We start from the raw sequence: 24,108 nt of genomic DNA on the forward strand, positions 1-24,108 counted from the left end.
GCTGTAAAATGTATACAAAAACACAATTATGGGAGCATACTACTAGGACAATTGGCAAACTTTTAAGGCTGAACACCTGTTTAAATGTTTCTATTGTTGGACACGAGAAAGCCTCCTCACACCTCCTTGTTTTCTTTGGGGCCTCTTCCCAAATATTTGTATGTTGACCCATTAGGTCCACTATTTTAATGGCACGTACCTCACTTCATATCCCATCACCTTTTCTGGGACAAAAGGTAGATGTTTTTTAATATGGATTTTCTTCTTTCATTCAGTTGTCTACACTATTCATCAAATATGCATCATACTCAGTATGCGTTCAACATTACATATCCTCTGCGATTGATGTTCTATTTATTTTTAAGAACAAGACTGCCCCTCTGGTATCAACTCTGTTTCTTATGTACACAATTCGGTACCAATTTTGTAGGTCTCTTGACTATTCCAAATCGCGCGTCTTTGTCCCCCCCTTTTTTTAAAGTATGATACCGCCACACTTTATTGTGCCAAAAGACTTTTAAAGTGGTATGTATATTTGCATGAGAGACAATTGCGGTTGTGACCTCCATTTGAGGGGCATCGGCCCACAAAGTAACAATGGTGTACTATTAATATTCCTAATAGTTTTGCACCTGCTGTTTATGAATAATGCAACACTTCCTTTTGGCAAACGTTTAATACATTTCTAATTGGCTAATCATTTTCGGGTGGCAGGTACTGCTGGCTCATCAGTTTTGGCTTATAGCACCATCTATAAGCCAAAACTGTCATAGGTATATATCTGTGAGGGAGATGGCGACTGAGGAGAGGGACACAGTTTGTGGGTGATGTTGGGTAAATGACCAGACATTTGACTGCTGATGGCCCTGCTAATCCCTATGACCTTACTCACCTATTAGCGGCCCCATTCGCCCAAAACTCATCTTCCTAGGATCTCTTTGAGCTAGCTTTATCAAGCAGTAAAATCACACTTTGTTTTGCCAGTTTTCCTTTAACACTGTTTTCAGCAGGGTGTTAATGGCTTAATTTCAGTTGCAAAGGCGTTACTGGTGCAATAAAACTGTCTTAACCAAGAATGCGGTACTATTGTGGCACTGCATGGCAAATGCCTATCGCAAAAAAAACTGTTTGTTTTGCCAGTGCTTGTTTTAGTTACTACTTGGGCTATTTTGAGAGAAATAGATGTGATGTCTACCACCAACAATCTATGGTTACATGTACAGGGTATACATATGTTCTGTCATGAACAGGTTAATCTCAATGGAACAAAGGAATTATAAAGCCTGTAACACTATGCAACAGGATCTGGACCATTAAATGGTCACTATCGATTAATAATATATACTCCAACATATTTTATTAGATTGGCATTTTTAGCATTTCAATCTGTAATATTTAATAACTTCAGCATAAATACAAGCTAGAGAGATTAACTATATACTTAAAACTGGAATCAAAAAGATTCTGATACAAGATTATATATCTGATACAAGGAAAATGAATGAGAATGAGATATTGTATCTGCATTTTCATTTTAATGCTCATTTATATAAAGTGAGTTTGCCCCGAGCCCTATGTTGGTTAAAGAACATAGGAATCTGTTAGAATGGCGGTTTGCATTCCCAGAACATGACCGCCGAAAGAAGGCTCTCTGGGGTAACCATGGCAACGGCTGCAAACAATAAGGCCTCTGCTGCTCGGATCTGATGTCAACGGGAGACTCAAAAAGATGGCGGAGCGCCAGTAATGGTGGCGGTGTGCGGGAAAGAGGCGCGTCGGAAGGCGTGTGAGGAAATAAACACTTTGACTCTGAAAGTGGGCGGACCCAGGCAGGGCAGAGCGGTGTCTGGGAGGAGGGAGCTGGGATTAAGGAAATAGAGCAGACTCTCTAGGAGGGTGCAGGGGGAGAGTGTGCTTGGAGGAAGTGGTAAGAATGGGGAAGGGGGTGGGAAGGCTGAAATGAAGGGAGGGGTGGAGGAAGGGGAGAAAAGGGGGAGGACACTTGACTGTGAAGTCTACATCTGTGGAGGGAGGGAAGTGGGGAAATGAGGGGCAGCATCGCAGCAGGTCTCCACAAAAGAATGATGGTGGGGGGACGGTTAGGGGTATCTTAGGGTTGGGGACCCAGGAAAAGTGTATTTTGGAGGGGCTGGGGGCCTCAGGAAGCGGTGTGCCTCGGGAGGAGTAGATGCAGTATGACAGTGTGTGGAAGGTGGTGTTGAAGCCAGATAGTCGTGGGAAAACGTTTCAGGGGGAGAATCCGATGGTGATTGCTGGGTGGTTGAAAGAGGCTGTGGGGAATGTCACTCGGGTGCAAGTGGTGTCTGGGGGTCGGTTGTTGGTGGAGCAGATGGGTGCTGATAGTAAGGCTAAGATACTGGAGGCAGGTTGTCTGGGTAGGCGCGCGGTGCGAGTGTTTGATCAGAGTGGTGTGTCGTGTAAGGGGGTGTTGTATGGGGTACCGTTGACTGTGAATATGTCTGAGGTGGAGGAGCAACTGGCAGAGGTGGGGGTAGTGGAGGCATGGAGGCTGGGGAGGAGAGATACACATGGGAATGTGGTGTCTACAACTGTGGCAGTGAGGTTTGCGAGAGCGGAGTGTCCGGAGGTGGTGAATTTGGGATGTCGGAGGTTTCTTGTGAAAGCTTATGTAGCATTGCCTTTGAGATGTTATAAGTGTCAGAGGTTTGGACATGTGGCGAGAGTATGCAGGAATGAGAGGCACTGTGGGAGGTGTGGTGGAGATCATGATATTAAAGAATGTAAGGTGGAAACTCCGGAGAAGTGTGTGAATTGTGGGGGGGGCACTCTACTGCGTTTAGGGGGTGTGCGAGTCAAAGAGTGGCGAGAGAGGTGGTGCAGGTGAGGGCTGCGGAAGGTTTATCTTATGTGGAGGCTGTGGCTAAGGTGGCTAAGGTGAAACCGGTTCGAGTAGTGCGTGAAATGTGTAGGAGAGAGCCGGTGGTGGATGAGGCTGCGGGAAGGAAGGGAGTGGTGAGAGAGGTGAAAGGCGTAGAAATGGTGGTTGTCCCGAAAACTGAGTTTATGTGTTTTATAATAAATGTGCTGGAGCTGGTTCAGTGGAATTCGTCAGTCAGTGTGTCGAATCTTACGAAAGGAGTGGTGGAAGCAGGGAGGAGGTTTTTGAATGTTGTAGATGTGTCGGAAGAAGATGTGTTCAAGAAGGTTACTAAAGTGCGGAAACAGAGTGGGGCGTCGGCCTGAGAATTTTGCAGTGGAATGCAAGGAGCTTGTTGAGGAATGGCCAGGAGTTGAAAGCGGTGTTGTGTGGGGAATTGAATGTTGATGTGGTTTGTATTCAGGAAACGTGGTTAAGGGGTGATCTAAGGTTTGTGATTCCGGGTTTTGAGTTGTTTCGTAAGGATAGGACGGAGGGGACAGGGGGGGTGTACCTGTGGCAGTTCGGAAGGGGTTGGTTGCAAGGGAGATTGTGGTAGATGGAGCAGTGGAGGTTATCGGGGCGGGGATTCGGGTAGGAGGATCAAAAGTCTTAGTGTTCAATTATTATAATCCGTGTGAGGTGGTGGAGGTGGATGTGCTGTCTGAAGTGATAAGGGGACATGTGGGACCTTGTGTTTTATGTGGTGATTTCAACAGTGCCAATACGTTGTGGGGCAGTGATCGGACGGATGCAAATGGGGAACTGTTGGAGGGTATGGCGGATGAATCGAGTCTGTTTTTTCTGAATGACGGTTCGGGCACACGATTGGATGTGAGGACTGGGAAGTTGTCGTGTTTGGATCTGACATGGGTGTCTGCTGCGTTTGCGGGTGAATGTGACTGGATGGTGCGTGAGGATGGGGATATGGGGAGTGATAACTCTGGCATTTTAGTGACTGTGAGGGGTGAGGTAGGGGTCAGGTCCCGGATGCTTGGAAGTTGGTTGAATTTTAGGAAGGCTGATTGGGAGTTGTATAAGAAATTGTGTCAGGAATTGATTGTTTCTCGGGATAGGGATGAGGGGGTGGATGAATGGAATGAGCATTTGGTGCAGGGAATGAGAGCGGCGTCGGTAGCGGCAGTTCCGGAGGTAGAGAAGGGGAAAAGAGGGAAGGTTGAGGTTGCTTGGTGGTCGGTGGAATGTTCATGGGCTGTGGCAGCGCGTAAGAAGGCGAGGGCCAGGGCGGTGAGAACGGGAATGTTGGAGGATTTGTTGGCATACAAGAAGGCGAAGGCGGTGGTGCAGAGGGTGATTAGGGAAAGAAAGCGCAGATATTGGAGGAGCTATTGTGGGTCTCTGGGGAATAATTCTGATGTGGGTGATGTTTGGAAGCAGTTCAAGCGGATGTCCGGGTTAATGAAGTCGCAGGGTGGCATGTCTGTGTTGTTGAAAGGGGTGGAGGTGGTCAGTGAAGATGGGGAGAAGGCAAATTTGTTGGGGGAACATTTTGCGGGAGTGCACAGTTCAGAGAACTTCCCGGGGGCAGTGAGACTAAGTATGGGAGTGGTTGAGAAGGAAATGCGGGAGTTGTTGGCGAATGTTGGGCCTTGGGAAGAGCAGTATGAGGCTCTGTTTTCTACGGCAGAGTTGAATATGGCGATTCGGAAGGGGAAGTGTTCAAGTCCAGGGGTGGATGGAGTCATGTATGTATTTTTGGAGAAGTTGTCGGTGGAATGTAAGTTGGAGGTGTTAGCATTGTTCAATGAGATCTGGAAGAGTGGAGTTTTACCGAGATTATGGAAGAGAGCGATTGTGGTAGAGATTTTGAAAAGTGGCAAGGTCCCGATGGAGTGTAAGTCATATAGGCCGATTGCGCTGACTGTCGTGATGTGTAAGGTTATGGAACGGATGATAGTTGAGCGCTTGGGGTTCTATTTGGAGTCGAATGGGAGTCTGAGCGATTTGGATTTGGAGAAGGCGTATGATATGGTTTGGAAGAATGGGTTGCTGGTGTGACTGTTGGAGATAGGTGTGAAGGGGAGGATGTTTTGGTGGATTAAGGCGTTTTTGGCTGACAGGACCTTTCAGGTGAGAGTGAGGGGGGTGTTGTCTGAGGTTTGGAAGATGGAGAATGGGACACCGCAGGGGAGTGTGATTAGTGCGATGCTGTTTAATGTGATGGTGGACGGGTTGATTCGAGCTTTGGAGGGTTTTGGGTGTCAGGTGGATTTCTTTGCAGATGATGGTGTGGTATGGGTAAGAGGGCGAAGTTTTTTGTTGATGCAGAATCGGTTGTAAGCTGCGATATTGCGTATGGAGGAGTGGTGTGGGAAATGGGGCTTTTCGATGTCTGTGGATAAAAGCGTGAGTATGGTTTTCTCAAGGAGAAGAGTGCAGCAAGGGTTGGACTTGATTTTGAAAGGTGAGAAGGTGAAAAGCGTGTAAGAGTTTCGGTATTTGGGGGTGATTTTGGATAGGAAGTTAAACTGGAATTTGCAGGTGAATGGAATGGTGGATAAGAGCAAACGAAGGTTGAATTTGTTGCGGGTGGTGATTGGGAAAGAGTGGGGTGCTCAACAGAAGTGTCTACGAATATTGTATAAGGGGTTAATTTTGAGTGTGATGGATTTCGGATGTCAAGTGTCAGTGGGTTTCACGGCAAGTCAGAAGTTGCGGTTGGACAGGGTTCAGGCAAGGGCATTGAGGGTGTGTTCGGGTGTGATGAGGTCCTCTCCAGCGAATGCGGTTCAGGTGCTTGTGGGGGAGATGCCGTTGGGGTTGAGGAGAGATGCGTTGAATATGAGATGGTGGGTGAAGTGCAGTGCGAAGAGTGTGGCTCATCCGGTGCGTGAATGTTTGAAGTATAATTGGAGGTTTGATTATTATAGAGACCGGTGGAGGAGGAAAGGAGGCACTTTTGGGTTTCACATGTGGGAAAAGGGAGTGCAGAGGGGTGTGGGCGATTTGATGACTGTAACAGATACGGATTTGGAGAGATGGCCGAGGTGGATGATGGGGTCTCCAAAGGTGTGTTTGGAGTTAGCAAATGTGGTGTCGGAGAAAAGAGGATTGCGGAGCGAGATCAAAGCTTTGGGCCAGGCGTATGTGGCAGGAAAGGAAGGATGCAAGGTGTTTACGGATGGTTCGAAGGATCCTGTGTCTGGGAGAGTGGGTATGGCATATTATCTGGAAAGCACTGGGGAGTATAAAGTGGGAAGATTGACGAATGATGTGTCAATTTGTACGGCTGAGTTGGTGGCGATTGCATTGGCGATCGATAGGGTGTGCGAGTTGGGGTTAGATAAGGTGGTGATATTTTCAGATTCATTGAGTGGGTTGCAGGCGATTATGGCGGGGGATGGTGATAGGAAGGACGTGATCATGGACATCAGGAGGAAGATTGATTTGTGCGTACACGGGGGAATGGATTTGGAGTTGGCGTGGGTCCCCAGTCACAGTGGTATTTTGGGTAATGAGTTAGTGGATCTGGCGGCGGGTGAGGGTATGAGAAGGGGAGCGGTTGATGTGAGATTACCTTTGAGTGTAGATGAGGTGAAGGCGGTGGTGGTGAGACGGGTCATAGATGAGTGGCAGGAGAGGTGGGTGAGTGGGGTGAAGGGCAGGTGGATGTTTGGTGTTCGTGGGAAAGTGTCAGTGAAGGTGGAGGCGGGGAGTCTGGAATGGAGGAGTGGGGAGGAGGTGATGCTGAATCGGTTGAGGATAGGACATGCGAGACTGAATGATTGTCTGTTTCAAGTGGGGAAACGTGAGTCGAGAGATTGTGCGGTGTGTGGTGTGCCTGAGACTGTGGGACATTTTCTGCTTAGGTGTGAGACACATGTTGAGGAGAGTGAATTGATGAGGGTTCGATTGTCTGCGCTGGGTGTGGCTGAGCTGAGTGGGAAGACTTTGCTGGGAGGTGAAGGGGAGAGAGGCAGGAGGAGGAATAGTGTGATGTTGCATTTTGTGAGGCAAACGGGGCGGTGGGAGGAGTTGTGAGTTTATGTAAACTAAGTATTGATTGGTGGGTCTGGTGCACATCATCCTTTAGGATGGGGAAGCGTCTGCGTGGGTCCGCCCATGCATCCGATAATTAAGAAGAAGAAGAAGGATCTGATGTCAATGTCACGGAACGGAAAGGAACCTTTCAGTATAAACAATACGGAGGCGATGTGCCCTGTATTGCAGAATGTTCTTGACTTTATGTATAGTGCTAATCCTTAGACGATAGTGCCAATTATCAAAATGGAAGGGATTTAGCAGTTATAACTAACAAGGAAACGTAGGCTTTTTAATGTGAAATGTCAGTATTTCCATAACTGCTTAAACGTGAGCAAACTTGTAAACGGGAAATAAAAGTGTGGAAATACAATTGTGAACATACGTGGAGGCTAACGGACATGGATTATGACAGATGCAAGTGTAAGCATTAAACATATTCGAGCAAGGAGTAACAATTTTAAATGGAGAGCCTGATTGTGATGATCTATCGTATTGCAGGTGGGATTATCCTGTGCAAAGGAGGAATAAGGAGATAGCGACATGGTGGTAAGCCATCTTCTGTGTTGCCCGTGTACATATTTAAGAATTAAATACACAGATAAACTACTGTTATGTGATGTTGATTTAATAGGTCTCTGAACCAAGATTTAACTTTACAGAGTATTTGTATAATGAATGAAGCACATGGCTGTCATTTCTTTATCATATTTGTGTATAAAAAGTAGGGATGGTGTGACAAAATATTGCCTTTTGAACCTCTACTCTATGTAGTGTTTATTGTTTTTGATTATGAATTTTGTCTTTATTGATCCATGAACCATTAATCTATACAATGTTTATTGTTTTGATTATTGATTTTGTTTTTTTAACAAACCTATAACTCCCTCCCTTTCAACACTCCCTGATCTGTCATGAATGTAATGTTTAAGATGTGAAAACAAAATGGTTGAGAGAAATAATGCCCAGATTTGAAAAAGGCAAAAAAAGCCGAAACACAAGTAATCACAAAGGACTGATCCACAGAAGTGGAGGGAAACGTCTGTTTACCACCACAAGAGGGGAGGAAAAGTGTGTTCAAAGCAATATTAAATACTAATGATATTCACAATATAAGTGTGGTGCATGGTCTTTTGAGAGAGCATATACACTATCTAATTGGACCTTGAATGAAGGACCATTGTTTCAATCACGTGGTGAGGGTTGCTGTGCTAAAATCAGTACGGCCATTTATTGGGATTTCGTAATGTTCTTTGTGTGTGTGCGCTTTCCTTTGATGGCTATTTGTGGTGTTTTGTGTTCATTCACCATAGGATCAATCGGCACGGTAGCTACCTGCACCTGGTATTCAAGGATGTCTGTATTTCTCACTGCTACCACCTGAAAATAATGAACCTTATAATTGTATGCTGTGTGCTTTGGGGAACGTTATTTTGTGTGGTTTTAGCTTCTCAAGCAAACCTCTCTTCGGCGCACTGACCTTGGTGTTGTGCTACTGTCTGAGCTTTGTGAGCCCGTGAAACTGTGTGTGTAAACAATTTTGTCAGGATGCAGTAGTTCAGAATTGAGGCCTTACAAATGTTCATCAGAGCAATGGCGAAACTTCTGTTCTCTATCAGCCATGTTAGTTTTTTTCGCATCTGGTGAATGTTCTTTGTGTTTATTGCATCTGTACTCTAGCTATGTGTTTTGGAATCTTCTACTTCTATGAGTTTAAACTATTTCATGCCCTACTTGTGTCGCACAACATTATGACTCTTAGTGGTGGTATCTGGGTTCCTCCAAGGCAAGTAACAATGGAACACTAAAGAAATCCAAAAAGGAGCACACACCAAGCGGGAAGTAACGCAGTTTAATTTAGTCCCAAACGCAGGTAGGAGAGTACGCTTCAAACAGCAAAGTGGAAATGAACTGAGCAAAGAGAGCTGTCAACGCCACCCACAGCGGGCAAACCTTTGATACGCAAACAACATTTGCATGAACTCATTTGAATTTATTTTTGAAACACCTTACAAAATCTGATTGGTGGAACTATGTCAGTTCCCTATATACAGGCATACATTGATAATTGTGATTGGTGCATGCCATCCTGGCCCCCATTGTCCCACAACACCCATCGTAACGTCACAAACCTTCCCACACTGCCCCACAATTCTGTGTTAAAGCATTAAGTAATTGTGCTGACCAGTGGAATTGTATTCATCCGCCATTGGTCAGTTCCCATCGAACACACCAGACAACCTAAGTTTGGCAAAGGGAAGACATTCACACGGCATCCGACCAGTGAGGTGCCTCGCAGACATCAGCAAGGACACAACACTGTTGCACCCTAGGGACACCCAAACTTCTCAGTTGGTTTCCTGGGCTCACACCATCACCCTACAGCTCTCTTCCCATGACTGTCTGCCAAGGGGCGATTTGAAACTGCTTACCCCACCGTGGTTGAATTTCATTTGACTACATTTAATTTTCGAATGGTTTGTGTCCTCCAACGTATTCTACATATTTGACATGTAATGTCCACAGCTGTATACTTCGGAACATTTTTCGCAGAGGGCGTCCTGCATAGATGTCCCTCGATGGCCTCCGTAGACGGCGATGACACTGGATGTTATAAATAGGACGCACTGTGCCCTTAGCCTCAGTTCTGTTTTTTCCGCAAACGTGTTTGCTTTGGGGACTCGGCGAGCCTTGTGTATTCCTCGTGAATGTCTTCTTCTTTGACCCCTCTGACTCCGCGGTCTGGCTTCAAGACTTGCCAGGACTGTAGGTCGAAAATGTTGATTACTGACCCGCATCACATTTGTTTGTGGTGCTTGGGCGAGAGTCACGAAACTGACGACTGTTCCAAATGCCAGTCGCTGACTGCTAAGACCTTGCGGGAGCGTAAGGGAAAGCTTCAGGTAGGTAGGGGTTCTAAACCCAGTAAGTCCCGTAAATCTAAATCCAAGGGTATGTCCACGACGATTCGAGGGGCGACTCTCTGTCAGGTTCCGAGTTGCCCACGTAGTGTAGTGGACGAGTTCTTCCACCTGATGCACCCCTCTGGTCCTGTAATCAGACAACCAGAGCAGCAAATCAGAGGAAAGAAAGGATACCAGATGAGACAAAGATGTTGCAATAGGAAACAGCTGCCACAGGATGGAGGCCGTAGAAGCAGGTGTCAAGAAGGCAGGACGAGATGCGTAGGGCAGGACACACAGTGAACCTACAAACAAAGTTCGATGTTAATCACAATGTGTATATGCAGGGCAACCACTCTTTCTCTAGAAAACGAAGTATAACCAGTGCATACAGTTTTGGACTGGGCGTGTGAAACGTAGTGCTATGCTGACCTTAATCAATCTATCTTAGCCCCCTCCCCTTAATTAGATACACCACAACAAGAAACCCCTTGCGGGCTTACCATAACAATGGATTTAGGGTCTTAGGAAGTTCCAAGCAGCAAGGCTAGATGAGGCAGGTCCGGATTCCAAGGGAGAAAGAAAGGCACACCCTAACCCGACGGCACAAGGACGCCTAAGTACACTGCGGCAGTCTCTAATCCGTGTACAAACGTAAAAATCACAGTTCCCAGAGAATCCTACAATCCAAGGTAACCCAAGAGTTTTTGGTTTTCCATGTCCACAGCAGTAACCGTTCAGGAACGGTCAGGTTCAAGAAGCAGAGCACAGCAATCAAGGCGGAGACAAGGCAGACCTTTTAGCGGTCCAAGGTCTTCAACATTAATACGGCAGAAACGTAACTAAAGGGCGATCCAAAACACAGAATCCAGTACTCGGTCCGGGTCGAGGCACAAGGCAGTTCCAAAGACAAGGAGGGGGGCCAAGGAGGAGGGGAACAGGTACGGAGGTTCCAGGGACAAGGAAGAAGCAAGGGCAAGGAAACAAGAGAGAACAAGAACAAACGAGCAGCTCTCCGTAACGCCACTAATTTCAAAATCAGAAGCACCGGACAACAAGTGGGAGGTGCTTAAGTACGAGTCACGTGACGATGTTACGTGCTACTCGACGTTGACGGTACCAGGAAGAGGGAAGGACGGGACGCCAGCGTTGCCATGCCAACTTCCAGGCACCTGGCTGCATCGTTTTTAAAGGGCTATACGCGTATGATCGGGGAACGATCGCATGCGTAGACATGACACTCTCCACGTTGGAAGGAGCCCCGGGGTCTCGGTCCCGGAGTGGTGCCTGACATTCGTCCTCATCGTCTCGGCACTCTAGGAAGCACCATCACCGGTCGCCTTCCCCGTCCTCCCCGGAGGATGGAGTCGTGAGGAAAGTGGCTTGTCCAACAAAGTCCTCGACTCCGGAGGAATGGGCTGCCTTCAGGGAGCAAATGTTAGAGATTTTTCAATCGCAGGGCACAGTTCTGTCTGTGCCTTCTGATGAAGCCGGCAACGCACAGTCTCGATCCGTGGCTCGTGCGCCTTCGGTTTCAGGTCCTCGGTGCGATCCTCATAGGGAACCTTCAAGGTCCCGTTCGGACAAGGCTCAGGATGGTCACAAGAGACTTGTTTCCAGGTCTCGGTCCTCGTCCCCAGCGATACTTCAAAACCGACTAAGGGCTCGAGGTCGGCATCGACTCCAGCGCTGTGTCAGTCGGATACGGACGTCAAAGCTTTGCCTTTGTACCAGCCGTCGGCACCGTTGTCGACGCCGAAGCCATCGGCACCCTCAATGCCTTTGGGGCCTTTTGGCCGGGATTTGCCGTCAGAGGTCCCTGGTACGGTGGATCCTCCAAGGAAAGCAGTTTCCAACTCTGTAAGGCCTGTTATGGACTCCAGACCCTCGGCTGTCCCGAGACAGGACTTTTACCTCCCTCTGGATTACATCTATGAGGAGGAGAGGTCAGATTTAGATTTTGACCCTGTTGAGCATGATGTGGTTCCTGTCTTTTCAGGGGATAGTCCATTGGAAGAGTTGAGGCAATCTCTTCATGATGCCAGTGGCTTAGACACTTCTCCTGAGGGGGAGTTTGGATGGCCTGAGCCTGGGGCTCATGCAGAGTCGTCCTACAGGAGACTGATGGCTAGAGTCACGGAATATCTTGGTTGGTCCACTCCTCCTGAAGCTTTTGTTCATGATGATTTGCCGGATATTCTGGAACAAGGTCCGTCCTCTGACCCAGTATTACCTTTTCATCTGACCTTGCAGAAAAGGGTGGCAGCTGCTTGGCGGATCCCAGAATCTCTTCCGGCAGTTAACAAATCATTAATTAAAAAATACCACCCTTCTGGTAGCGACCCCAGTTATCTTTCATCTCACCCCACTCCCGAGAGTTTGGTGGTTCAGGCGGCTACAGCCACCTCGAGGCAGGAGGCGTAATCTACCATCCCTCCTAATAGGGACTACAAACGCTTCGATGATTGGGCACGCAAGGTGTTTTCTGCAGGGAGTATGGCGCTGAAATCTGCCAACTCCGCTTGTGCCTTGGCAAGATTTTCACACACTCTGTGGAAATGTGTTCCTCTAGCGGCTGAGCATATTCCCGAAGGGGAAGAAAGGGATGGGTTCCTCGCTCTCATGCAAGATGGCAAGGATGCCATGTGTGAATCCCTTCAGTCGGGTTTGGACATGGCCGACAGTGTTAGGCGGTCCATGGCTGCGAGCACCGTTATATGCAGATTTGCGTGGTTGCAGAAGTCCGTGTTTGCTCTGGATGTGCAAGCCCGTCTTTTGAACATGCCCTTTGATGGCGTGCATTTGTTTTGCAGCAAGGCTGATGAGAGCCTTGAGAGGTTGCAGACCTCAAAAGCTGCTGCTAAATCTTTGAGCGCAGCTGTGCGTCAATTTACGCCTTTTCGTGCTAGGGACAGCAGTGGAGGGGAGATTCTTTTTGTTACTTCTCTGCCTTTGGTAGAACGAGAGGAGCCCCCAGACAATGGGGTCTGCGTAAAAGTACCCATGGTGGTCGGGGAAATAGAGGTGCCAAAGCCGCTCAGGCAGCTGCCTCTTTGTCTTCAGGCGCTGCCGCAGCCCCTCCAAAACAGTCATGAGGCCATATCCTATGGTTCGCCGGTTGGGGGCAGACTGTCTCAGCATCTCGAAGAATGGCGAGCCAATACTTCGGATGCGTGGGTTCTGGATACAATAGCCCACGGCTACTGCCTTCCCTTCCTAAAGCGGCCTCACGACAATCCACCGGGGAATCTCTCTTTGAAGTTTCCAGATCCGCTCCTTGTGCAGGAAGTCTTGACCCTGCTAGAGAAAGGCGCTATAGAACTGGTGCATGTAGCGGAGAGGAACAAGGGATGGTATTCCCCATATTTTTTGATTCCAAAGAAAGACTGGGGATTGAGACCGATCCTGGATTTGCGTTGGTTGAACAAACGTCTCAGGAAGGGCAAGTTCAAGATGGTAACTCTTTCTCAAGTCCTCCAGGCCCTTCAACTTCAGGATTGGTTGGTGTCTCTGGACCTACAGGATGCTTACTTTCATGTGCTGCTTCATCCCAAGCACAGAAAGTACCTGAGGTTTGCGGCTGGCGACTTGCACTTTCAGTTTTGGGTCCTGCCATTCGGATTGACCTCCGCCCTGAGTGTCTTCACCAAGCTAATGTTGGTGGTGGTCGCGTATCTCTGGCGAGGGGGGATTCACGTCTACCCCTACTTGGACGACTGGATGATCCGTGCGCGTTCTCCCGAGCAAGCATTGGATGACCTCGGTCTCACCTGCCGCTCCCTCCACAAGCTGGGCTTCTCCCTCAATTTCAATTAGTCGCATCTGACACCTTCCCAACAGCTCCAGTACATCAGGGCTGTTGGACACGTCCTTGAGGAAGTGCTCGCCTCTCAAGGTAAGGGCTCATCACATTGTGTAGATGGTGGACAAGTTTCAACATGCCCAGAGTCTCCCGGCTTTCGAATTCTTAAGGTTGCTCGGCCTCATGGCATCCTGCATTTTTCTGGTGCCAGAGGCCAGGCTGAGGATGAGATCCCTGCAATGGTTCCTCAAGATGCAGTGGTCGCAGTTCTCAGGCAAGATGTCCGATCCCGTTCAGATTCCAATCTCTGTCTCCCAGGATCTTCTGCGGTGGGCCAACAAGGGGAACCTGATGAAGGGGAGCCGTTTTGGCAACCCTGGCTGGAGGTGACTGTAGTGACGGACTCTTTCCTCACAGGATGGGGAGCTAATGTTATGTTATGTTATTTTGCATTTATATAGCGCCTTATATACCATTGGTATGGTCTGAAGGCGCTGGTAGGTTGAACGCCCTTGGGAACCGAAGTTCAGGTCAGTAGAGAGAGTAGAGAGAGTCAAGGTGCATGTGAGCACCGGGTATGTGTGCAGCTGGTGCGGTATTCATGTAATAGCTGCTTTTTAGCGGTAGGTGTGGTGGTTGAGAGATCAGTAGTATGTGATCGTTCTGGCAGGGTTTATCCAGACCGAATGTGGCTGCGTTGGGCTTGAGGAGAACGCCTGGCTGGGGGTGTGTAACCAGTAGTGTTTACTTAGAATGATGTGGAGTGAGCGGCGGATGTTGGTATGAGAACAGTTATACCGAATGGTGTCATAGTATCTCTGTGTACTAGTTGAGTGGTGGTGTAAAGAAGAGAGTAAGCGTGGTGGTGAGATGTGATGGGTTATATGCTCTTTCAAACGTTCCCTGCATTCCAAACCATACTATGTACGTCATGCACCATGCATTCATCTGTTTTGCTCACTCACCCGCTCTACGCACTCGTCCGTTTTATGTCCTCACACTTACTATGCATTCACCCCCTCTATGCACTCATCCCTTCCACGCATTCATCCCCTCCACACACTCATCCCCTCCACACACTCATCCCCTCCACACCGAGAGGCTATTGGGCATACTTCTAAATGCACTTTTCACAGAGATGCTATTGGGTACACTTCTAAATGCCCTTTTCACAGAGAGGCTATTGGGCACACTTCTTACTGCACTTTCCACAGAGAGGCTATTGGGCACACTTCTAAATTCAACTTCTAAATGCACTTCTAAATTCAACTTTCACAGAGAGGCTATTGGGCACACTTCTAAATTCAACTTTTCACAGAGTGGCCATTGGGCATACTTTTAAATTCAGCTTCAAATGCACTTCAAATTTAACTTTCAGTGAGAGGCTATTGGGCACACCTCTAAGTGCACTTTTCATAGAGAGGCTATTGGGCACACTTCTGTATGCATTTTTCAGAGAGAGGTTATTGGGTATACTTCTAAATGCACTTTTCACAGAGAGATTATTGGGTACACTTTTAAATTCAGCTTCTAAATGCACTTCAAATTTAACTTTCACAGAGAGGCAATGGGCACACTTCTGAATGCACTTTTCACAGAGAGGCTATTGGGCACAGTTCTAAATGCACTTTCCACAGAGAGGCTATTGGGCACACTTCTAAATTCAACTTCTAAATTGAACTTTCACAGAGAGGCAATTGGGCATACTTCTAAATTCGACTTCTAAATGCACTTAAAAATTCAGCTTCCACCTAGAAGTTATTGGGCACTTCTAGATTCAACTTTTCACAGAGGGGGGTATTGGGCACACTTCTAAATACAACTTTCCATGAGCGGCTACTGGGTACGCTTCTAAATACAATTTTCACAGGAGGCTATTAGAGATTGCATCTAATTGGGGCATATGCTAACAATCACATTCCTGCCTAGATTCGGCGCAGACTAAACTTGAGAAATTCCATCTAAGTGTGGCATATGCTAACAAACACATTTCTGAGATTCCGTCTAAGTGTGGCATATGTTAATGTTAAAGGACATTTGTACCACGCACTATCACCACCTAAGTGGTCCCCTGGTGCCCCTGGTGCTCTGGCGGCTCTGAAAAGGGGAGTAGAGGGGGTGGGTTAGTGGGAATAAGCTGGAAAAGTGCAAGAGAGCAGTGATGTGCTGTTGGCCGCCTCAGCCCGGTGGGTCCGTTGGCTGGGCTTGGGGTGTTTTACGGTCCATAGTCGTGTGCTGTTGTGCAAGTCCATGTGTGTTTTTTTTTTTGTTAAATTGAAGTGAAGTTTGTGCGGATTGCTGCGTTTTAGGCTTGTGGTTGTGTTCAGTTAGAGTTTGAGAGGGTGCAGTAGAGAACCAAAGTGGTCGTTGGTTTCCTTCGGAGTCCAAACTCCACATCAACCTGTTAGAGCTGAGGGCCATCAGGCTGGCCCTGAAGGCTTTTCTGCTGTCTGCGGGGGAAGGGTGGGCAAGGTCACTCCCATTGTGCAGAGAGACAATGCAGCTCTGGTTCTGGGCAATTCAGCAGGGAATTTCGCTCTCAGCAGTTCATCTGGCCAGAGAGGACAATGCGGCAGCGGATGCTCTGAGCAGGCAGAGCACGATCTCTCACGAGTGGGAGTTGGCTCAGGAAGTCTTTTGGAGATCTTCGCCCTTTAGGGAACCCCACAAGTGGATCTCTTTGCCGCCAGTGCCAACCGGAAGTGCGAGAGATTCTGCTCAAGGGAATTTCCTCCGAGAGGAGCCTTAGGAGACTAATTCGTAGTGGATTGGTCATTCCCACTGCTGTACGCGTTTCCTCCAGTCCTCGTCATTCCTTAAGTGTTAAGGGGGTTATATAGAGGTTCGGATCCCACATGATCCTCATTGCTCCGGATTGGGCCAGGAGAGCGTGGTACCCGGACCTTCTAGAAATGTCCATCTGGCCTCCACGCTGCAAGAGCTCCAATCCAAAAGAGGCTTGGAAATGACTACTTTACCTAGGGACTATTTTTTACTCGGGTGGGGCTGGGGAGGAATACTTACCTGGGACTACTTTGGAGGCTATTTAAACCACGCCCGAAGAGCAGCACACGCTTCACGTTATTCTGCATCCAGCAGCGTAACGCTCACCGTGCCTGCAAGTCTGCATCCAGTCTTCTGCCACGCCTGCCTCGAGTTTGGAGCTCCTAGAAGAAGGGAGAAAGAAGGGGAAAAGGTTAGAACAAGAGCAATACCTTTAATCCTTACCTGAATTCCCGATCCACCGCGCCTTCGAGCTGGAAGAAAGAAGTTATTTTATGCGCGTCGCCTCGCCTGCTCACATTCCACCGCATCCTCCTGCATGTTCCTGCCGCACTCCGGCACCTAAGGAGAAGGCAAGAACAGCAAGGTGAGCCAAGGGAATACACAGAGGAATATTAGTTACCCCCCCATAGACTTACCTGATTTTACCACCGGGGGTACTATTCCTCTTCACGGGTCAGCGCAGCTTCCACTGCATCTTCGCCGAACCCCGGCCCCTAAGGGGAAACAAAAGGACAGCAAGGTGAAACAAAGGGACTAACAAGGGGAACCCTCCTCACCACAATAGACTTACCTGATTTTACCGCCAGAGGTATTATTCCCCGAGACTTCATACTTTCTCTCAGCGCCTGAATAAGGGAGAAAGCAACAGGTTACGTATTGACATTATTTTATCGAACTGTGTTGGAAAATACAAATCCTTATCAGAATACTACCGATTGCCACGAGGACTCTTCACTAGGGTCAAGCTGCAACCTGCTAGGAATTGGACAAGAGTGAAGGTCAGGCATTGGAACTCTTACGAACTTCATACTTACGGCGTCTTGCCGGGAATCTCCGAGTCAATATTGTTCTGGAACTCACCAATTCCTTCGAGCCAGTGAAGCAACTGGTTATCAACGCGCCCCTGCGCTCAATGCAGGATGGAGAGCTCATCTTTTCAAACCTTCAGGTGAGACTATAAGAGGGGACATCAAAGGTGATCTGTGGGGAGAATAGCGGGGGTGGGGGGATTTACGCTCAACTCCACGGGTGGTTAATTCCCTTTCTCCATTTGCAGGAGAATATTCCTATGGGCCAAGCAAACGAAGCTAGGTGGGCCAGTCCAGTCCGTCATCTCGGCCCTACGCGTCACATTGGTGGAGACCGCAGCTGTCCAGTTCAGATTGACGCCTCTTTGGGAGCCAGGTGAGTGTAACAGAACGCGAAGCCTACCCACAAATTCCCACCCGGGCGTTATGGATACCTCAGAGACTGACCAATTGGCCCAATTACTAGGGGAACTGAGGGCTGAAGTGCATTCCGCCTGTCAAGAAGCCAATGCTCTTAGGAGAGAACTGATTTTGTCAAAGGAGCAAACTGATGACCTTGCTAGGCAACTATTGCAAAGCCAGGCTGGACAAGCACCCCTACCTGGTTCCGGGGGAAATCCAGCTCCTGTGTTATCGAGTAACCCTGTGCAAATAAACCTACCAGGAAATATTCCATTAGCTCCACCCGAACGCTTTGCCGGAGATCCCAAAAGGTTCGCTGTGTTTATGAACCAATGCCGCTTGCACTTTTTATGCAGACATGGAGCCTTCCCAAACGATCGAGCCAAGGTAGCCTTTGTATTGTCATATCTCAGCGGCAGTGCAGCTGATTGGTCGATTCCACTAGTTACTCAGGATGACCCAATTCTTCGGGATTTTCAGGGCTTTCAAACGAGCATGGAAAGACTATTTACCCGGCACTCCCAATGACCGGCCCTGGATAACAAACTTTTGTCCCTACGACAGGGTAACCAGGACCTTCTATCCTACATTGCGACCTTAAATAGGTTGATAGTGGAAACTGGATGGCCTGAGGTAAAACGAATCAAGTTATTTCATCGAGGGCTTTGAGGCGAACTCAAGGATGTCTTGGCTCAAGTCGTGAACCCACCTCAAGACTGCACTGAATATATAGACTTAGTGGTCCAGTTAGATCACAGACTTCAGAACAGAAAGGCTGATCGAGCCAAGTTTGAGAATCGGGTGTTGGTCAAAACCCACACTAACCCCAAAGGAGCAGATATTTCTGAACCTATGCAAATCTGAGGGGTTAAAGGACCCTTAACCCAGAAGGAAAGAGAAAGGAGACGGCAAATGCAGTTGTGTCTATATTGTGGAACTTCTGGGCATTTTCTACGGGATTGCCCTGTAAAACCACCCAAGAAGGTGGTAGGAGCTGCTGATAAAAGCCATATGGAGTCGGACTCGGGAAACGACCATGCCCGACAAGCGTAGAGGTCCGCTTGCCGAGCTTGAAGAAGGATACCCAGACCTCGCATTTCATCATACCAATGGTCCTCGTAGATCCAGGGCAGGCATCGTGTATGCACGCAGTAAGGGCATACATTGATAGCGGGGCCCTAGGAAACTATGTGGACTATGAATTGGCTTCCAGGATGAATCTACCTCTCTGCCGAAAAACCACCTCAGATGTCATCACCACAGTCGATTGAACTTCAATTGCCATTGGAACTGTAACTCATTCCACCGCATAGATGACACTATTGGGTCAGGATGGGCATCGAGAGACTATTGTGTTTGATCTAATCAAAGCCCCACAGTTCCAAATAATACTAGGGATACCTTGGTTGGAAACACATAATCCTTGTATTGATTGGGGAGAGAAGAGAATAACCTTCCCGGATTGTGCACAAACCTGTTGCCCAAAGAAAAATCAGAACGCAGGCCTGGCCACAGTAACCACAGCAGTCATGCAACTACCTCCAGAATAGCAAGAATTCCAGGATGTCTTCCAAAAAGAACAGGCAAGCAACTTACCTCCTCACAGATCGTACGATTGTCAAATCGATCTCATACCCGGTGCACAACCCCCTTGTAGCAGGATTTATGCCCTTACGGAACCTGAGAACCTTAACCTACGACAATACTTAAACCAGTACCTTGCCAATGGCTTTATTCGCCCATCCAAGTACCCTGCATCTTCAGCTTTGTTCTTCGTGCCCAAAAAGGAAGGTGACCTCAGAACGTGCATAGACTACTGCGCATTGAACCAGATAACTGTTAGTAAAGAACCGATACCCATTGCCTCTGATCCCTGAACTACTAGACCAAGTGAAGGACGCTTGTATATACACTAAATTAGATCTCTGGGGGGCATACCATCTGGTACGTGTAAAAGAAGGCGATGAATGGAAGACTGCTTTCCGCACTAAGTATGGATTATTCGAATACCAGGTGATGCCTTTCGGGTTGTGCAATGCACCAGCAGCCTTCCAATACTTCATGAACGATGTCCTTCGTGAACTCATTGACGTTTGTGTTGTCGTATATATCGATGATATTCTAGTATACTCCTCTTCAGAATCTGACCATGTGAAGCACATCCGAGCAGTCCTTGAGAAATTGCGCCAGCACAAACTATATGCAAAACTGGAAAAATGCGTTTTTCATGCCACAGAAGTTGAATTCCTTGGGTTTATCCTGACCCCAAAGGGAGTCCGAATGGACTCACGAAAGGTGGACCCAATCCTTAAGTGGCCATCACCAAGTTCAGTTAAAGGAGTACAAAGCATGCTCGGCTTTGCCAATTTCTACCGCAGATTCATCCCGGATTTTTCAAATGTTGAACATCCCATCACAGCACTCTTGCGAAAAAATAAACGCTTTATGTGGACTGAAGAAGCTGAAAATGCCTTCCGAGAGCTGAAAGCGAAATTCACGTCTGCACCTGTATTAAAGCACCCGCGCCCTGAACTTCCATACATAGTGGAAACCGATGTATCCAGTCAAGCCATGGGAGCTGTCCTGTCTCAAAAGGACCCTGCAGCTGGCCAGCTTCATCCAGTAGCATTTTGGTCCAGAAAGTTCTCGGCACCCGAGTTGAACTATGCGGTTACCGACAAGGAGTTATTAGCCATTAAATCCGCCTTCAAGGGTTGGCGGCACTATCTTCTTGGTGCCAGGCATACCAATACTGTGATCACCGATCACCGGAACTTACAGTATTTAAAGACAGCCAAGGCCCAATCATCACGTCAACTCCGATGGGCATTGTTCTTTGCCGAGTTTGATTTCGTAATAACCTATCGACCAGGTTGTAAGAATGGTAAAGCAGGCGCCTTATCCCGAAAAGGGGTGGGAGAGGCAGAAGTGAACCCAGAACCAGTACCTATAATTTCCGAACCAAGGATTCTTGGCATGACTACTCTACAGACACTAGAGGACATTCAGGTAAAGATTCAGCAACTCTTTGATCCTACAGCCTGCAGGACTGGGTAAAAAAAGGCCCGGACTACTCTGTCACCAATGATCTGCCTTATTACCAAGGGCGGCTATTTCTGCCACACAAGGAACTACAAGAGCTTGTCATTTCCCGTTATCATGATACCCTAATGGAGGGGCACCCAGGTATTGCAAAAACTGAAGCTAAAATTAAAAGACAATTCTGGTGGCCCACCTGGCGAAAGGATATTAAATCATTTGTGATGTCTTGTGGCATTTGCACCCAAAACAAAAGTCAAAAGAAAAAACCGGCTGGACTCTTACAACCTTTAGACATTCCGCCTACACCATGGTACACCTTATCGTTAGACTTTATTACTGATCTACCCCCATGCAATGAATTTAACACCATTCTAGTTATTGTGGATCTTTTTTCCAAGATGGCCCACTTTATTCCTTTAAAGGGATTACCTTCAGCTTCAATCCTGGCCAAGGAGTTCCTCGAAAACATTGTTTGCATACATGGATTTCCGTCCATATTGGTCTCTGACCGGGGCAGGCAACTCATTTCACATTTTTGGAAAAAATGCTGTCAATTGGCGCAAATCGATGTGAGGTTATCGACCAGTCACCACCCCCAGACCGATGGTCAAACGGAGAGGACCAACCAGACTCTCGAACAATACCTGCGTTGTATGTTACATCAGACTGAGAGTAATTGGAAAGACATTCTTTGGATCGCCGAATATGCATACAATAATTCAGTACACTCTGGAACTGGACAAAGCCCCTTTTATACCTTATATGGGCACCATCCTCGAACCTCAGACCTTGACTCAACCCAACACTTAGAAATGCCCGCAGTGGACCATCTGCACGCTACGATTACACAAGCCTTTAAGGAAGCAACTGCACATTTAAAACAGGCGAAAGAAAAATATAAGAAAAATGCTGATCGGCATAGAAGTGATACTCCACAATACTAGATAGGCGTCCAAGTATGGTTAGCCACAAAACATATACCTCTAAAGGGAACACGGACCTTTAACCCTAGATATTTGGGACCTTACTCTATTAAGGCCATTATCAAACCGGTGGCTGTCAAGTTGGACTTACCTGCTAATATGCAAATTCACCCCGTCTTTCATGTGTCACTTTTGAAGCCAGTGCAACCAGGGACAAGACTAACCAAGCCACCGGACCCTATCCTTGTAGACGGAGAACCCGAATTTGAAGGTAAGAACATCCTGGACTCCAAGCTGATAAAGTCAAAACTTTTTTATTTAATCGACTGGAAAGGTTACGGACCACAGGAAATGTCATGCACCCCCATTGGTGAAAAAATTCCACCGAAATTTCCCAGACAAACCGAAACCACAGGGAAGAACGACTTTAGGAGGGGCCTTGGGGGGGAGTGCTGTCATGATGCCTACCCCCGGGGACCCAGACCAAGCCATAGGCGCCAGGCTCATAGATTAAAACTTACCTGATGCAGACCATGCTGCAAGAGCTCCAAGCCAAAAGAGGCTTGGCAGGGACTACTTTACCTAGAGACTATTTTTTACTCGGGTGGGGCTGGGGAGGAATACTTACCTGGGACTACTTTCGGGGCTATTTCAACCACGCCCGAAGAGCAGCACACGCTTCGCGTTATTCTGCATCCAGCAGCGTAACGCTCACTGTGCCTGCAAGTCTGCATCCAGTCTTCTGCCACGCCCGCCTCGAGTTTGGAGCTCCTTGAAGAAGGGAGAAAGAAGGAAAAAAGGTTAGAACAAGAGCAATACCTTTGATCCTTACCTGAATTCCCGATCCATCGCGCCTTCGAGCTGGAAGAAAAAAGTTATTTTATGCGCGTCGCCTCGCCTGCCAAGGGAATACACAGAGGAATATTAGTTACCCCCCATAGACTTACCTGATTTTACCACCGGGGGTACTATTCTCTTCACGGGTCAGCGCAGCTTCCACTGCATCTTCGCCGAACCCCGGCCCCTAAGGGGAAACAAAAGGGCAGCAAGGTGACTTCATACTTTCTCTCAGCGCCTGAATAAGGGAGAAAGCAACAGGTTACATATTGACATTATTTTATCGAACTGTGTTGGAAAATACAAATCCTTATCAGAATACTACCGGTTGCCACGAGGAACTCTTCACTAGGGTCAAGCTGCAACCTGCAAGGAATTGGACAAGAGTGAAAGTCAGACATTTCAACTGTTACGAACTTTATACTTATGGCGTCTTGCCGGGAATCTCAGAGTCAATATTGTTCTGGAACTCACCAATTCCTTCGAGCCAGTGAAGCAACTGGTTATCAACGCGCCCCTGTGCTCAATGCAGGATGCAGGATGGAGAGCTCATCTTTTCAAAACCATCAGGTCAGACTATAAGAGGGGACATCAAAGGGGATCTGTGGGGAGAGCAGCGGGGGTGTGGGGATTTACGCTCAACTCCACGGGTGGTTAATTCCCTTTCTCCATTTGCAGGAAAAAATTCCTACGGGCCAAGCAAACGAAGCTAGGTGGGCCAGTCCAGTCCGTCATCTCGGCCCTACGCGTCACATTGGTGTAGGCCGCAGCTGTCCAGTTCAGATCAACGCCTCTGTGGGAGCCAGGCGAGCGTAACACCTCCCCGGATTATGTGATGGAGGTGTTGCTTTCGGTCAGGCGGCCAGCAACAAAATCCCTGTACTGTTGCCATTGGCGTACGTTTTGCAACTGGTGCAGAGGACAACATGTTGATCTTTTTCAGTGTTCCATTCCCATGGTTTTGTCTTTCTTGCTTTCTTTGACCCACAGGTGCCTTCAAGTGGGTAGCATTAAAGGTTACCTGGCGGCGCAGTCTATCTTCAAGCGCTCGTCTGAAGAATGTTCTTACTTTAAGATTCCTTTGATTTCCCAATTTCTTAAAGGGCTTCTAAGGTGTTCCCGTCGTCCCCTTTCCAGATGCCGGTTTGGGATCTGAATTTGGTGTTAAATTACTGGATGGGTGCTCCGTTTGAACCTGTTGTGATTAAAGAACTATTTGTCCCAAGTATGAACAGGGAAGACTCGCATGACCAACAACCTAAGTTTGAGGAACAGGAAAGCCTGGTGCCGAGAACTGGCCTGGTAGGTGTAGGAACTCCGTACCGTCTCCAGATGTTATTAGAAATCCCCCTGTGAATCCCCAGGTAGCCCGGGACAGGGCTTGACCACCGGGAGGCTCCCAGGGAAACCCTTGTGGGGAATAAAACCCTGGGAAGAGCTGCTAGGGTGCGTTGTCTCCCTGAGATGACCAGGCGTGGAAGGC

General features: G+C 47.9%; 1 protein-coding gene across 8 annotated transcripts in view; it reads left to right on the plus strand.

Moving 5' to 3' along the window:
* TRAF2 (TNF receptor associated factor 2) overlaps nucleotides 1-24,108 on the plus strand; it is a 1,562,837-nt gene that overhangs the window by 112,078 nt on the left and 1,426,651 nt on the right. For 6 of the 8 annotated variants that reach the window (XM_069609762.1, XM_069609766.1, XM_069609767.1 and 3 more), the window contains one exon: nucleotides 7,403-7,450. The exons of the other annotated variants lie outside the window; for them this stretch is intronic. The gene's annotated coding sequence lies outside the window, so the exon portion shown is untranslated. The remainder of the gene's footprint in view (nucleotides 1-7,402; nucleotides 7,451-24,108) is intronic. 8 annotated transcript variants of the gene reach the window in all.

This window comes from Ambystoma mexicanum, chromosome 8 (genome assembly GCF_040938575.1).
Source record: "Ambystoma mexicanum isolate Mex_15411 chromosome 8, UKY_AmexF1_1, whole genome shotgun sequence".
NCBI lineage: Eukaryota > Metazoa > Chordata > Amphibia > Caudata > Ambystomatidae > Ambystoma > Ambystoma mexicanum.